The sequence below is a fragment of the Bubalus bubalis genome, chromosome 20 (genome assembly GCF_019923935.1).
Source record: "Bubalus bubalis isolate 160015118507 breed Murrah chromosome 20, NDDB_SH_1, whole genome shotgun sequence".
Classification (NCBI taxonomy): Eukaryota; Metazoa; Chordata; class Mammalia; order Artiodactyla; family Bovidae; genus Bubalus; species Bubalus bubalis.
Window position 1 is genome coordinate 32,360,131 of NC_059176.1, and position 15,869 is coordinate 32,375,999.

Consider the following 15,869-nt stretch of genomic DNA (forward strand, 5'->3'; position numbering starts at 1 on the left):
TTCTGAAATTATTTCCAGGGGATTCCTTTCATTTTCAGACCTCGCATTTAAAAATATTTTAACGATTATATTCATAACACCTAAGATTTTTAAAGTTACTTTTATCATTTTTGTATTCTGGATGTGATATCTTCATGAATTTATTTGTGTATATATTAGAGTATTTATAGATACAATGTTTCAATTAACTTTAATTATCACTGAAGATGATAGATGTCAGTAAGTCAGTCAAGATATTTTAAAATTAAAGTCAATCAAAAATTGCTAATGAAAATCACCATTTGATAGAATGTACTGGATTGCCCTAACCCATCTGTACATCAGTTCAGTTCAGTCGCTCCGTCGTGTCCAACTCTTTGCGATCCTATGAATTGCAGCACGCCAGGCCTCCCTGTCCATCACTAACTCCTGGAGTTCACTCAAACTTATGTCCATCAAGTCGGTGATGCCATCCAGCCGTCCCATCCTCTGTCGTCCCCTTCTCCTCCTGCCCCCAATCCCTCCCAGCATCAGAGTCTTTTCCAATGAGTCAACTCTTCACATGAGGTGGCCAAAGTACTGGAGCTTCAGCTTTAGCATCAGTCCTTCCAAAGAACACCCAGGACTGATCTCCTTTACGATGGAATGGTTGGATCTCCTTGTAGTCCAAGGGACTCTCAAGAGTCTTCTCCAAGACCACAGGTCAAAAGCATCAATTCTTCAGCGCTCAGCTTTCTTCACAGTCCAACTCTCACATCCATACATGATTACTGGAAAAACCATAGCCTTGACTAGATGGGCCGTTATTGGCAAAGTAATGTCTCTGCTTCTTAATATGCTTTCTAGGTTGCTCATAACTTTTCTTCCAAGGAGTAAGCGTCTTTTAAAATCATGGCTATAGTCACCATCTGCAGTGATTTTGGAGCCCCCAAAAATAAAGTCTGACACTGTTTCCACTGTTTCCCCATTTCTCATGAAGTGATGGGACCAGATGCCATAATCTTAGTTTTCTGAATGTTGAGCTTTAAGCCAACTTTTCCACCCTCCTCTTTCACTTTCATCTCTAGATATTACCTCTTTAATATTAATGCCTTTCAATAAAATTCTTCCTAATGATACCAGTGATGATAATGTAATGGAGAGTGGTAACAATCAGATAAACCCACTAGTCTTGGAGTCAGAAGTTTGGAGGAAGGAATGTGAAAAAAATCTGCTTTGATAGTTATAAAAAGTTGACAAAGTTCTTCTTAAAGGAAAACAAAAATTAGATAAATTAGCTAAATGTTCTTTTTTTTTTAGTAAATTAGCATATGTTATATTATCACTGGGGATATATGTTGTGTACCTCTCTTTTTTCCAAATAAACTCTCCATTATCCTCAATTTCAGATGGTTATGAGCACCAAAGGTGTGTGTGTCAATTTCTCACTGATTATTCATAACTTGGAATTCTATTACATCCATGAATATGGGTGTCAAGACCACTAATTTCAAAGAAGGGCAAAAGGTATAAACACTATCACTATTTCAACATCTGTTGGTTCATGTCAAGTGGTGTATTCTTTTTTTATTCTAAAAACAAGCAAATTATCTGATAAATCTGCTCACAGAAATATGAGGAAATCCTTCCCAGAGTATTTTTTTTTTTGGTTAAGTGGGGACAGTAATGATCACCACAAAAGTCTGAACTACACTGTTAAGGAATTCAAATTATATGTTACTTAATATGTTCATTAAGAAGCTAATGTGGAACATTTAAATTCGAAAGTAAAGACACTGAAATTTCAGAAATAAGTATGCAATGGGAAAAAGTTAGTATTGCCTTAGTGGGATTATTTGAATTTGTAAGCAGGCAACTTCATTGTTAAAATAACTATCTTATAGGTCTAAAATCAGTGAAATTCTAAACTAGTAAGTAGAATTCTACCATTACTGCAGATTTTTCTATAGTTAAGGGTACAGTTTTCAAAAGGAATTTTGAAAACTGCTATGGTTGTTTGTATTCCCTGGGCATACTCTGAAGGGAGGAATAGAGACCCTCGTAGTTAATGGGTGTGTAAAACTTGATTTCCTGCCCTTATCTGTGTTTTAAACTTTCTGGCTTTGTTTGTGTTTTTCTTGCTTAAATAGTAAAGTTTAATGTAAGAGTCCATTTAATCACTGACTAAAGAAAAAGGAAAAAGTATATGAGGAGGAGGAAAAGAAACAAAGAGAGGGAGAAGCAGAAGACAACATAAGAGAGTAAGAGAAGAACTCTACTGTAACAATAGTGCATGAAAACCATTGGGTAGGACTTTGAACAATTCTTTAAAATGATCAATGCTTTTCCTGCAAATGTGTTATTTATCATTATATGTAGTCAAATCATGCAGATTTGTATAGAAAGTCAAAGTCCTACCCTCTTTTAATATTGGGGTAGGTCCTAAAACCAAAGGATGACTGTATTTATAAACAGTTCAATTTTCTTCTTCTTGGGATACTGTAAGATATTCTAGAAAACACATCATTTTCTAGAAAACACAACACATCGTATTCTAGTCTATGTTGTCGAAAGTTGTCATTACAGATACTGCCAGTAGTTAGGTCTTTAGAACAGTATATATCAATGTTTGGGCTTCCCTGGTGGCTGAGACAGTAAAGAATCTGCCTGCAGTGTGGGAGACTTGGATTCAATCTCTGGTCAGGAAGATTCCCTGGAGAAGGGAAAGGCTATCCACTCTAGCATTCTTGCCTGGAGAATTCCCTGGGCAGGGGAGCCTAGTCGGTCCAGAGGGTCGCAAAGAATCAAACATAATGGAAACAATTTAGAATGTATGCACATATCGATGTTCCCATATGCTGTCTTTTTTGAAAGTCCCATATTCTCTTGACTAATACTCTGTTGTCGTATCTATAGCAGAGATAAAACAATTCAAGCACATTTTTAAGCCAATTATCTTACATATTGCTTTTGATGGCATTAATGAATAAAGAGACAAAAGAAAGAGGAGCACTAACTTAGCATATGAAGAAGGCTTAGCCTCCGACCATGATGGTCTTTAAGCTGGAGAGCCTGGATCACCATTGGTTATTCTCAGTCTCTCTCTCTCCGCCCCTCCTCCCCCATCTCTCTCACACACATCCAGAAACACTTGCAATGCAACCTATCCTACCTCACAGGTTTTTCTATTTCTTAGTAATCAACAGGTACCTTCTAAAACTTATTCTCTTTCATTTTGTTTTGTTCTGTATACAAGGTACACTGAGCTTGAATCTCACTTGATTGTTGTGCACTATCAGTTAGGATTGATTCCAGGGAAAACTGCTTAACTTCAAGGATGTATGCTGTTAAGAGAAGATATATTCTCCTTTAGACATTCTTCAAGAGATTTCATAAAATGATTTTATTTAATCAAATGATAATGTATGTCAAAAGGATACATAATGGTTTTAATTATGTGTATCTCGGCAAAGATTTCTGGGCTTCCCAGGTGGCACAGCAGTAAAGAATCTGAGACGGCAGGAGACAGTTTCGATCCCTCAGTCAGGAAGATCCCCTGAGAAGGAAATGGCAATCCATTCCATTATTGTTGCCTGGAAAAGTCCATGGACAGAGGAGCCTGGCAGGCTACAGTCCATAGGGTCACAAAGAGTCAGATAAAACTGAGCACGCTGTACCGCTGCACCAGACAGATTTATACAGATAAACACTCTGATAATTACTGGAAAAATCTTAGAGAAACATTTTCTTAAAAAACTTTTGTTTCAATCAAATGCAACTTTTAACTTTTAGGCTAAATAGTTACTTTTCTTTTCCATTTTCAATTTCTTGCCTTGACAATATATACTAATAATGTTTTTCTGTCTCACTAGGCCTCAGAGGAAATATTGATAATGATTCGCAGCCTTTACTGTTGATTCATGATAGGAGCATATATTGAGTAAGATCTTTTCCCCCAGCTCCTCTTTGCTCTAAACTTTAATATTGTAATTTAATAAAAATGGCTTTGCAGCTGGGAAAGCTATCCTGGTAAAGAGATATATGTATTTCAAAGCTGGTTCAGGTTCAAAGTTAAAACAAGATTTTTTTTTTTTCTTTTTCTTTTGCCTATTGCCATGTCCGTCTTTCCCTACCAAGGGAAATCACCTCTTCAAAGGAAAAAGACAGTAAATCTCTAAATCTCCATATTTACTCAAGTCCCGAGACTCTGCAGGGCAAAAGCTGCCAAGTCTATAGATTTACAATGTTTTATGATAATGATTTCCTCCAAGGGCTCACCCGAGATGAAAAGATAAATTAATTTATCCACTTCCAACCACTAGTGAAAGTTTAGTCTCCATTCCAAAAGCTGCCTTCAGAGCAGCTCCTGCACTATATAATTCATCACCCGTGATTAAAATTTAAGAGCCTCTGGATATGACCATCTTGCAGTGGGCCTATCAAGTGGAAAGAATCGTTAAAAAAAATGCATTTAGAGCTGAAGAGGGCATTATGACTTTTTTTCTGACCTTGTGATATTGCTTCTGCTATTAATGATAATAACCAGCTACTTGCCACCTACTCTGTGTTAGGCACTTTTTATAAGTAGTTCTCATTGCCTTCCTCCCTGCATCACTATGAAGGAGATTCTAAGAACCATGAGGATTAGACAGGTTAAAGAAATTTATAGAAATTACATTTTGTAACCAACAGAGCCAGATATGAGCCAAGATTAGTCTGATCCCATGCTCTTAAGCAATTTGACCTCCAATCTGCACTACTATAGCTGCTGAGTTTGGCTGGGTTTAATTTTTCCACGTTAAGATATTCCTTGAAAACTTGAATGTATTCAAATTTTCAATTTCCTCTTTTTCTTAGAATAAACTGGTGACTTCTCTTCATGGAGTATGTAACACACCCTATCTTTATTCTTACCTTATTTTCTATTTATACCTTGCTTGTTTTTAATATCATTAGAAAATAATATGATTACCTGTCTTGAGACAGGTAGAGATGAACAGACCAATCAGTTTTGAATGAAACATCACAGTGCATCCCCATCCCCCATTTTATCATATTAACCACACAGACCTGCCTTCTCCCGTGACAAGTAGCTTACAGTCCCACTAAGTGCTGTCTTCTGTTGCCTTGATCATCACTGGAAAACTGCACCATAAGTGACAGAAATCATAAACTCTTTAAAATTTGGGACTTCAAGCTTTGAATCAAATGCCCAGAAAACCGTGTCATTTACATATCTACACAATGCCTTAAGAGACACTTCAAACCAAAGAATAGTTGCAGAAACAGTGGTTATAAATAATTGTTATTACTGTAAGTCAAATAGACCTCAGAGGGTTTATGGAAAGCCATGGCAAGATTCATACACATCTGTGCTAGTGGAAGAACCATGAAATAGTTATGGGGAAGTAAGGGAAGAGATAATATCTTGGGACACTGGGTGTCATATTAGAAACCTAGATAATCTGTAAATTCAAAGTCAGGATTAAATCATCTACTATTTGGTGATCTAGGAGAATCATCATGACTAGAACAATATGGGTCAACCGCCCAAATCTGTGTCCTGCTTGAGCTGGAATCTTGCCATTTTTAAGGTTATTAAAAATAAAATAGGACGAAAACATAATTATAAGCCATTTCATGTTTCCAGAAGTGATGACTAAACTTCACATTTGGGATAGAGATTTTTGTTTAAAAAATTTACTAGTGGAATATTTAGTTACACAACCTGAAAGCTATAAAATCAAATTTAATGCTGATGTTAGATATTATCTGAAAATTGCCAACTGTAAAAGAGATTAAATTTTGTCTTAAATCTAACTACTCTTTTAGACAAGAAGTTTTTGGGTTTTTTTTTTTTTTTGGTTATTATTTAGTTTTAGAGTGGGAGTACTGAGGAGAAGGATGAGATGCAGCTAAACTATTTTACCATTACAATGGAACAAATATTAATACATTTGTTGGATTTTTTAGTATTGTTGCAAATACCTAAAATTTTCCCTGCAATTTTTCAGGAAGAAAACAACACTTCTTTAGGGTTCAGCTAATCATCCGCAGCTTGCAGTGTGGAATGAGCATTTTCTAAACTTAGTTAACAAATCCAAGACCATTTTGTCTGAAGCTCTATGCACTGGGAATTTCACAAAGAAAATACTTATGGGCAATGGAGATAGATCACTATCTTCAAGACAGCAAGAGCTGCAAGAAAACAGAGGAAGAGGCAGAGACTATAGTCATGAGAACACAGAGGAAACACATGGAAAATACCAAGATATGACTGTTGCTCATATCTGTCAATTACACAGCAGGTGGATTAGAGTTCTTGTATAGGAAAACAAAAATTATATATGAACCCAACAAATTTAAAAATGAAAGACAAAATTTACCCTCTAGACACAAAAGACAAGCATCTAAATGAGAAAATATAAGAGGCCTGACATCTTTGCATTTTCCATTGTTGGTAAGAGAGAACTAGAGAAGTTTCTAGAGAAACCATTTTTTATTGTTACTGCAATTATGGGTTTTACTTGCTCCTAAGGGTAAATTATTTGTCTGAAAACTACTTCTGGGATTTCTAGATAAATTTAAACATATACACACACACAAACACACATATATATACACACATATGGAAACCCAGAGCCTTGGGAAAAATTAAAAAAGAAATGATGACTATACAGACTATGGTGTCAATGTCAGTATAGATAATAAATAATATAGTGAAAAAGTGTTAAACCTTGTTCCAGCAATGAAACTTAGAAAAGTTTTTAAAAACTGAGGGAAGAGTGATAGACAGTGGAGACCAAAGGGTGGGTATCTTTACAAACAGCCCAGGCTTATTTTTTTAGAGCTCTTGCATGTTGTGATTCTCATGACTGATCTTATTTCCAGTGTATCACTAGAGAGATACTCATATAGTCAGCCTTCACCATATGGTTTCCTGAGTCTCTCTTTTATGTATGTTTTCTGAGAAACAGATAAGGCTGAGAAACTAATAAAAATTTCAATCACATTTTGCTAATCAGTTTAATTACTTAAGATGCTAGCCATTTTTTGGAGATGTTTGGGTTTTTGTTTTACTCTTATATTTCATAATTTATTACAATCTGCTATGCTTTTTATGAGCTTCCCACTGTAAAGAATCACTTGCAGTGCAGGAGATGTGGAATCATTTCCTGGGTCAGGAAGATTCCCTATAGAAGGAAACGGTAACCCACTCCAGTATGCTTGCCTGGGAATTCCATGGACAGAGGAGCCTCATGGGGTACAAGTCCATTGGGTCGCAAAAGTCAGACATGACTTAGTGACTATACAACAGTGATACACTTTTGATGTGACGGTATTCATGTTATGGTAATCAAGACAGTATGACACTGGCACAAAAACAGAAATTTAGATCAATCGAACAGGACAGAAAGCCCAGAAATAAACCCACACATATACGTTCAATATATACAGTTAATTAACCTGCAACAAAGGAGGCGAGAATATACAATGGAGAAAAGAGGTTCTTCAATAAGTGGTGCTGGGAAAACCAGACATCTATATCTAAAAGAATAAAATTAGGATATTCTCTAACACCACACACAAAAATAAACTCAAAATGTATTTAAGACCTAAGTGTAAGACTGGAAACTATAAACCTCCTAGAGGAAAAATACACAGAACAATTTTTAACATAAATCACCACAATGTTTTTGGATCCACTACCTAGAGTAATAAAAATAAACAAATCAGACCTAATTAAACTTAAAAGCTTTTGCACAACAAAGGAAACCAAAACCAAAACAAAAAGACTACCTACGGAATGGGAGAAAATATTTGCCAATGTTGTAACTGACAAGGGATTATATTCTGAAATATACAAACAGCTCATGCAGCTCAATATCAAAACAACAACAACAACAACAACAAAAAAACAATAAAAACTAGGCAGAAGATCTAGAAGGCATTTATCCAAAGAAGACATACAGATGTCTAAAAGGCACAAGAGGAAAGAAAAGATGCTCAGCATGGCTAATTATGAGAGAAAGGTAAATTGAAACTGTGATGAAGTATCAACTCATACAGTCAAAATGGACAGTATCAAAATGTCTACAGATAACATATGCTAGAGAGACTGGATAAAAAGGAATCCTCCTACAATGTTGGTGGGAATGTAAATGGGTACAGCTACTATGAAGAATTACTAGTAAAGTAATGCTCAAAATTCTCCAAGCCAGGCTTCAGTAATATGTGAACCGTGAACTTCCAGATGTTCAAGCTGGTTTTAGAAAAGGCAGAAGAACCAGAGATCAAAATGTCAACATCTGCTGGATCATTGAAAAAGCAAGAGAGTTCCAGAAAAATATCTATTTCTGCTTTATTGACCATACTGAAGACTTTAACTGTGTGGATCACAATAAACTGTAGAAAATTCTAAGAGAGATGGGAATACCAGACTACCTGACCTGCCTCTTGAGAAACATATATGCAGGTCAGGAAGCAACAGTTAGAACTGGACATGGAACAACAGACTGGTTCCAAATAGGGAAACGAGTATGTCAAGGCCGTATATTGTCACCCTGCTTATTTAACTTATATGCAGAGTACATCGTGAGAAACACTGGGCTGGAGGAAGCACAAGCTAGAATCAAGATTGCCAGGAGAAATATCAATAACCTCAGATATGCAGATGACACCACCCTTATGGCAGAAAGTGAAGAAGAACTAAAGAGCCTCTTGAAGAAAGTGAAAGAGGACAGTGAAAAAGTTGGCTTAAAGCTCAACATTCAGAAAACTAAGATTATGGCATCTGGTCCCATCACTTCATGGTAGATAGATGGGGAAACAGTGGAAACAGTGGCTGACTGTATTTTTCTGGGCTCCAAAATCACTGCTGATGGGGTGACTGCAGACATGAAGTTAAAAGATGCTTACTGCTTGGAAAGAAAGTTATGACCAACCTAGATAACATATTAAAAAACAGGGAGATTACTTTGCCAACAAAGGTCCATCTAGTCAATGCTATGCTTTTTCCAGCAGTCATGTATGGATGTGAGAGTTGAACTATAAAGAAAGCTGAGTGCTGAAGAATTGATGCTTTTGAACTATGGTGTTGGAGAAGACTTTTGAGAGTCCCTTGGACTGCAAGGAGATCCAACCAGTCCACCCTAAAGGAGATCAGTCCTGGGTATTCATTGGAAGGACTGATGTGGAAGCAGAAACTTCAATATTTTGGCCACCTGATGTGAAGAGCTGACTCATTTGAAAAGACCCTGATGCTGGGAAAGGTTAAGGGCAGGAGGAGTAGGGGACGACAGAGGATGAGATGGTTGGATGGTATTACTGACTCAACGGACATGAGTTTGGGTAGGCTCCTGGAGCTGGTGATGAACAGAGAGGCCTGGCGTGCTGCAGTTCATGGGGTTGCAGAGAGTCGAACACAACTGAGCTACTGAACTTAACTGAACTGAGCTATGAAGAATATTATAGAGTATGGAATTACTTACAAAACTACAAATAGAACTATCATATGATCCATCAATCCTACTCCTAGGCATATAGCCAAGGAGAAGCATAATTCAAAAAGATACATGTACCCCAGTGTTCACAGCAGCACTATTAACAACAGTGAAGACATGGAAGCAGCCTAAGTGTCCATTGACAGATGAATGGATAATAAAGATGTGATATACTTAGAGAAATATTACTCAGTCTTAATAAACAATAATATAATGACATTTGCAGCAACATAGAGGTACCTAGAAATTATCATACTAAAGTGAAGTAAGCCAGACAGAGAAAGACAAATATCATATGATATTGCTTATACGCTGGTGCTGCTGCTAAGTCGCTTAAGTCCTGTCCAACTCTTTGCGACCCCATAGACAGCAGCCCACCAGGCTCCACCGTCCCTGGGATTCTCCAGGCAAGAACACTGGAGTGGGTTGCCATTTCTTTCTCCAATGCATAAAAGTGAAAAGTGAAAGCTCAGTATGTGGAATCTTAAAAAAATGAAACAAATGAACTTATTTACAACAGAGAAAACAAACTTATGGTTACCAAAGAGAAGGGGGGTTTAATTAGGAGTTTGAGATTAAAATATACATAAAATATACTATATATTATATATATAGTATAATATATAGTATTATATATATAATATATACTATATAGTATGGATGCTTTAACCTCTGAGCCACCAGGGAAGCCTTATAGTATAGATAAAATATACTATATATATAAAATAGATAACCAACAAGGACTTACTGTATAGCACAGGGAACTATCCCCAATATCTTGTAATAAGCTATAAAGGAAGAAAAGATAAAAAAGAATACATATAAATACACACATATATATGTATATATGTATTATTGAATCACTTTAGTGTAAACCTGAAAACTAACAGAACATTGTAAATTAATTATATTTTAATAGAAAACTTTAAAAAATAAAGGAAAGGAAGAAGAAAAAGGAGAAAGAGAGGAAACTAAATCAGGAAAAATTAAAATAAATTACAAAAATATTTGGTTAAAGGATGTAGAGATATCACAAAGTCAGAACAGAATTCTCATTTTTGTACTTTTGCTTTTGTAACCTACTATAAATGACAAGAAAAATTTTCCTGGTCCAATTTTCAATCCAGAATAACACTTGCATTTAGCTACCATTTGCTCAATCTCTCTCTCTCTTTTTCTTGAATCAGATCCTCACTCTTTTCTGTGTTTTTTACTTTGACTCAAAGAAAACAGGCCAGCTCTTTTGCAGAATAATCTTTAATTTGGGTTTGCCCTAAGCATACAAGTGATTCAATTTAGGTTGTGAATTTTTGATGAGAACATCGAAAAAGTGCTAGTGTCTATCTCAATGCATCACATTATGAAGCTAATATGATGTAAATTTTACCTGTTATCAGAGAAGTTAACTTTGATCATTTTGATTCTACACTGGCACATATTTGTAGTAAGAAAAAATACAAAAGCAGTTTCACTTAAGAAAGTCCTTCATGAGGCTTTCCTGGTGGTCCAGTGGTTAAGAATCTGCTTGCAATGCAGGGGACACCTGCCTTTGAGCCCTGGTCCTGGAAGATCCCGTGTGCTGTGGGGAGACTAAGCCCGTGCACCACAACTGCTGAACCTGTGCTCGGGAGTCCGCAAGCTGGCATGATGGAGCCACCGGCTGCTGGTACTAAAGCCTGTGCACCCTAGAGCCCGTGCTTCACAACACTCAGAAGCCCACATACCACAACTGGAGAGAAGCTCTCACTCTCTGCAACTAGAGAAAGCCCATACTCAGAAATGAAGACCCAGTCCAGCCAAAAATAAAAATAAATATTTTTTAAAAGAATGTCCTTGATGAAGCAGTAAAAATTAATTTTATTATATCTTGATCATATAAGTACCTGTCTTTTTAACAATCTTTTTATAAATGGAAAGTATATATAACGCATATCAGCTACCTGGTGAAATATGATAGTGGTTGTGAAGAAAAGTGCTTGTGTGCTCTTTTTTTTCATACAAAAACATTTTCATCTGAAATGCCAACTGACAGACAAATGGGAGTTATTCATACATAGTTACCTGTAAGATATTTTTTTTTTGATATTTTCTAATAAGTAAACAAAGTAGCAAAGTAAAGCCATCACTTCAAGAAAAACAATTGATAAGACTTACTACAAAAATAATATTCAACCTTTCAAATGAAAATTGGAATTTTGGAAAACTTGTATATGAGGTTGAGATATTCCCAATACTTAAAAGCTTTTTGATGAAACTTTTAGTGATATTAACAAATACAAATTTCTGATATTTTATAATGAAATGAGCCACCATTTTGAACATCTTTGTAATTCAGAAAACCTACATAGTTGACCCTTGAACAAAGTGTAGGTCAGGGGCACTGGCCCTTCATACAGTCAAAAATCTGCTTATAACTTATAACTGGCCCTCTGAATCCACGGTTCCTCTTTATCCAAAACTTCAACCAACCACTGACTATATGGTACTGCAGTTACTTACTATTGAAAAAAAATTGAACTCTGCAATTCAAACCTGTGCTGTTCAAAAAGATAAACTGTATTTTCCAAATAACCAAAGCACAGAATGGCCAAAGCATACAGAAATAAAAGATTAAATAAAAAATGCAAGATAAGCTAATGGAGTTTCACAGAGCAGCTATGAGAACTTCACTGAGTTTTTAAAATACTAAATATTTTAGGAACATTAAGTAATGTTGGAATTAGTATTGTTCTGTACAGCAGAGAAAACTTGGATTACACTTCGTCTTTCATGTCCTATTACAGAGAATTCCAAGACAGTCTTATTTAAGTTATGGAGGGGTGATATGGAGTGGGAATAGGAGGTTTAGATTCCACATTGCAATGTGGATTTAGAGTTCACATTGCAGATGATTTTTAATAAATTACCATTGTTAAAATTTGCTATAATACCAAAGAATATCCACCATTATCTGAAACAGCTATTAAAAAAACCCCTCCTTTTCCAAACATATGTACATAGATTTCTTTGTACACCTAAAACAAAACAAGATATCATATTAAGCAATATGCAGAAACAGAATAGAGAATTTGGCTGAGGAGCACCTCACACAGGAAGGGCCGAGAGGTGCTACCTCCTTATATCTGAATACTAAAGAAAGAATAGGTTTATAGTCAATGATTTTGGAAGACAGAATAGAGTGATAGATACAGGAAGACTTAAACATCAGTCCTTTAAGTTTGTTTTTTTTTTTTCCTACCAAACTCTTTTCTTATTTAATTCTTATCAAATTTAAGGGCTGTTTCATACTTGGAGTTTTCTCATTATACAGAGAAAGCATTTTCAAAACAAAGTTCAATCTAAACTTCCTATCCTCTCCATAATTTAACTAAGACTGATATTGGAATTCTCTGTAACAGGCCATGAAAAATGAAGAGCAATCCAAGTTTTCTGTGCTTATCAGATCAGATCAGATCAGTCACTCAGTCGTGTCTGACTCTTTGCGACCCCATGAATCGCAGCACTACAGGCCTCCCTGTCCATCACCAACTCCCGGAGTTCACCCAGACTCACGTCCATCAAGTCAGTGACGCCAATCAGCCATCTCATCCTCTGTCGTCACCTTCTCCTCTTGCCCCCAATCCCTCCCAGCATCAGAGTCTTTTCCAATGAGTCAACTCTTCGCATGAGGTGGCCAAAGTACTGGAGTTTCAGCTTTAGCATCATTCCTTCCAAAGAAATCCCAGCGCTGATATCCTTCAGAATGGACTGGTTGGATCTCCTTGCAGTCCAAGGGACTCTCAAGAGTCTTCTCCAACACCAGAGTTCAAAAGCATCAATTCTTCGGCACTCAGCTTTCTTCACAGTCCAACTCTCTCATCCATACGTGACCACAGAAAAAACCATAGCCTTGACTAGACAAACATTTGTTGGCAAAGTAATGTCTTTGCTTTTGAATATGCTATCTAGGTTGGTCATAACTTTCCTTCCAAGGAGTAAGCGTCTATCTTATACAGAATACTAATTCCAACATTACAATTACTTAGTATGCTGTTATAATTATCTATATACTCTCTTTTTAACTCTCTGTTATATAAGTACATGGCAATGAAAATTTACAAAAAATCTTGAACATATACAAAATATATAAGAAACATTTTAATGTGGTAGGTGTACCCATTTGTGATTTATTTTTTGAAACTAGAAAATCATCTATTTACCATTTCTAAACTCTGAAATGGACAATTTTTTAGAAACACAAACATGGGGAAGAATAATAAGCGTAAACCTTCTCTTTCAAAAAAAAAAAGTTCATACAACCTCATAAAGCTAAAAGTGTCATTTTTTAAACCATTATCCTACAACTGTAACAGCCTCTGGAAGGGAAAATCTTATTATAATTTAAAAACACAATGTTTAGTTTATTTCTGTATTATGGCAAATGAATAAATATGGTAAGGACAAAAGAAACAAACACCCAAGAAATTAAAAAAAATAAAATATGTCAGAGATACTGTATAATGGAGCACTTTTTTCAAGATGTTCTTGTACACACTTGCTTCCTTTAAAGAGAGCAATACAAAAATAGGAGGGAGAAAATGAGATTAGACAACTGGTTAATAATCATAAGAACACCCTTTTTAACAATCCAACTGCTGTCTATCTTGGAATCCAAAGCAATATAATGGAATGTTTTTGTCCATAAAAGTCACTCAACATACAGAGTTATAAATGTCAACAATTTGCATAAAAGCTCAACTTTAAAGATTTAGTACTATGTACAAATGAAGATAAAAATAAGCACAAACAGAAGCGTTGCATTTTAATATAGGTATCCATTATCTAATGTTTATATAATGGAAGCCAAATGACTTCATTATTATCTGTGCTATTACACTGAATACTAAATGAACTCATCATACAGGCATACTTGCTTTAAAAACTATTACAGCCCCATCAATGACAAGGGAAACATATATATGCAAACTTCTTTACATGACTAATTTGATTTTTGTGTTAACTGCTAATGTATTATTAATCAACAGTTCATTATACTTTTAGATAACCTTAGTTTATTTGCGCTTTTATTTGTACACAACTCATTTCTGTAATATCTTGCTCTATAAAATTTTATTCCTATTTAAACAATATTATCCTTAGGTAATGAGTATGTATATGCAAAAATCAGATGGAAGAATATGGAAATAGCTAAATTACTTTTATATCTAAATCTCAACAAATGCAATCATTTTGGCACAAAGATTTTTTTCCATTAACTCACGATTTTCAAAATAAAATGATTGTGCTCTAGTTTAGACTATATATTTATATCAAAACAGTTCCTTGAATATATTCAGCTTATCCTTTCAATTTTTATTGTTCTGAATTGGTTTCATGGATGGGAATTTAATTTGCTTGTTTTCATTTGTTAGGCCATACCCCAAATGAAATACTTAAAGTGGATTTAGGTGAGATATATGAAAAATAATCAATAGTGAGTCAAACACTGTAAAGTTGCTTTAAAAATTCATAGAATGAAAACAGACATTTTTATAAGCCAGTGAATGAAAGATGTTGATGCTTATGAGAAACAGCATATTTGTTATGAGGAAATCTAGATTTCAAAACAAGCTGGTGTTAGTATGGAAAGACCAACGATTAGTAAAGAAAACCGAAAATGTTTTTTGATCCTTCAGTGAGGCAGAGATATTCACTAGAATTCCATACCATTTGTGTATAAGAACTGTTCATTTAAAATCTCTGACTAATTTAGAATTGGGTATTGTTTTGATGTATTATAAGCCCTTAAGTCTCTAAATTATGACCAATCTAGATAGCATATTAAAAAGCAGTAACATTACTTTGCCAACAAAGGTCCGTTTAGTCAAGGCTATGGTTTTTCCAGTGGTCATGTATGGATGCGAGAGTTGGACTGTGAAGAAAGCTGAGCACCGAAGAATTGATGCTTTTGAACTGTGGTGTCTGGAGAAGACTCTTGGGAGTCCCTTGGACTGCAAGGAGATCCAACCAGTCCATTCTGAAGGAGATCAGCACTGGGTGTTCTTTGGAAGGAATGATGTTAAAGCTGAAACTCCAGTACATTGCCACCTCATGTGAAGAGTTGACTCATTGGAAAAGACTCTGTTGCTGGGAGGGATTGGGGGCAGGAGGAGAAGGGGACGAGAGAGGATGAGATGGCTAGATGGCATCACTGACTCAATGGACGTGCGTTTGAGTGAACTCCAGGAGATGGTGATGGACAGGGAGGCCTGGCGTGCTGCGATTCATGAGGTCACAAAGAGTCGGACACGACTGAGCGACAGAACTGAACTGAAGTCTCTAAAAACATGATAGATTACTGGAACACATATGATTGGTCTTAAATATGGTAAACTTAGCAATGTAAATTCCTTCATAGCATCATCTCAG

The 15,869-nt window shown here is 35.7% G+C and overlaps 1 long non-coding RNA gene across 2 annotated transcripts in view; it reads right to left on the reverse strand.

Moving 5' to 3' along the window:
* The window catches only part of LOC123330774, a 351,279-nt gene that overhangs the window by 69,622 nt on the left and 265,788 nt on the right, over positions 1–15,869 (reverse strand). The gene's annotated exons all lie outside the window — the stretch shown is intronic.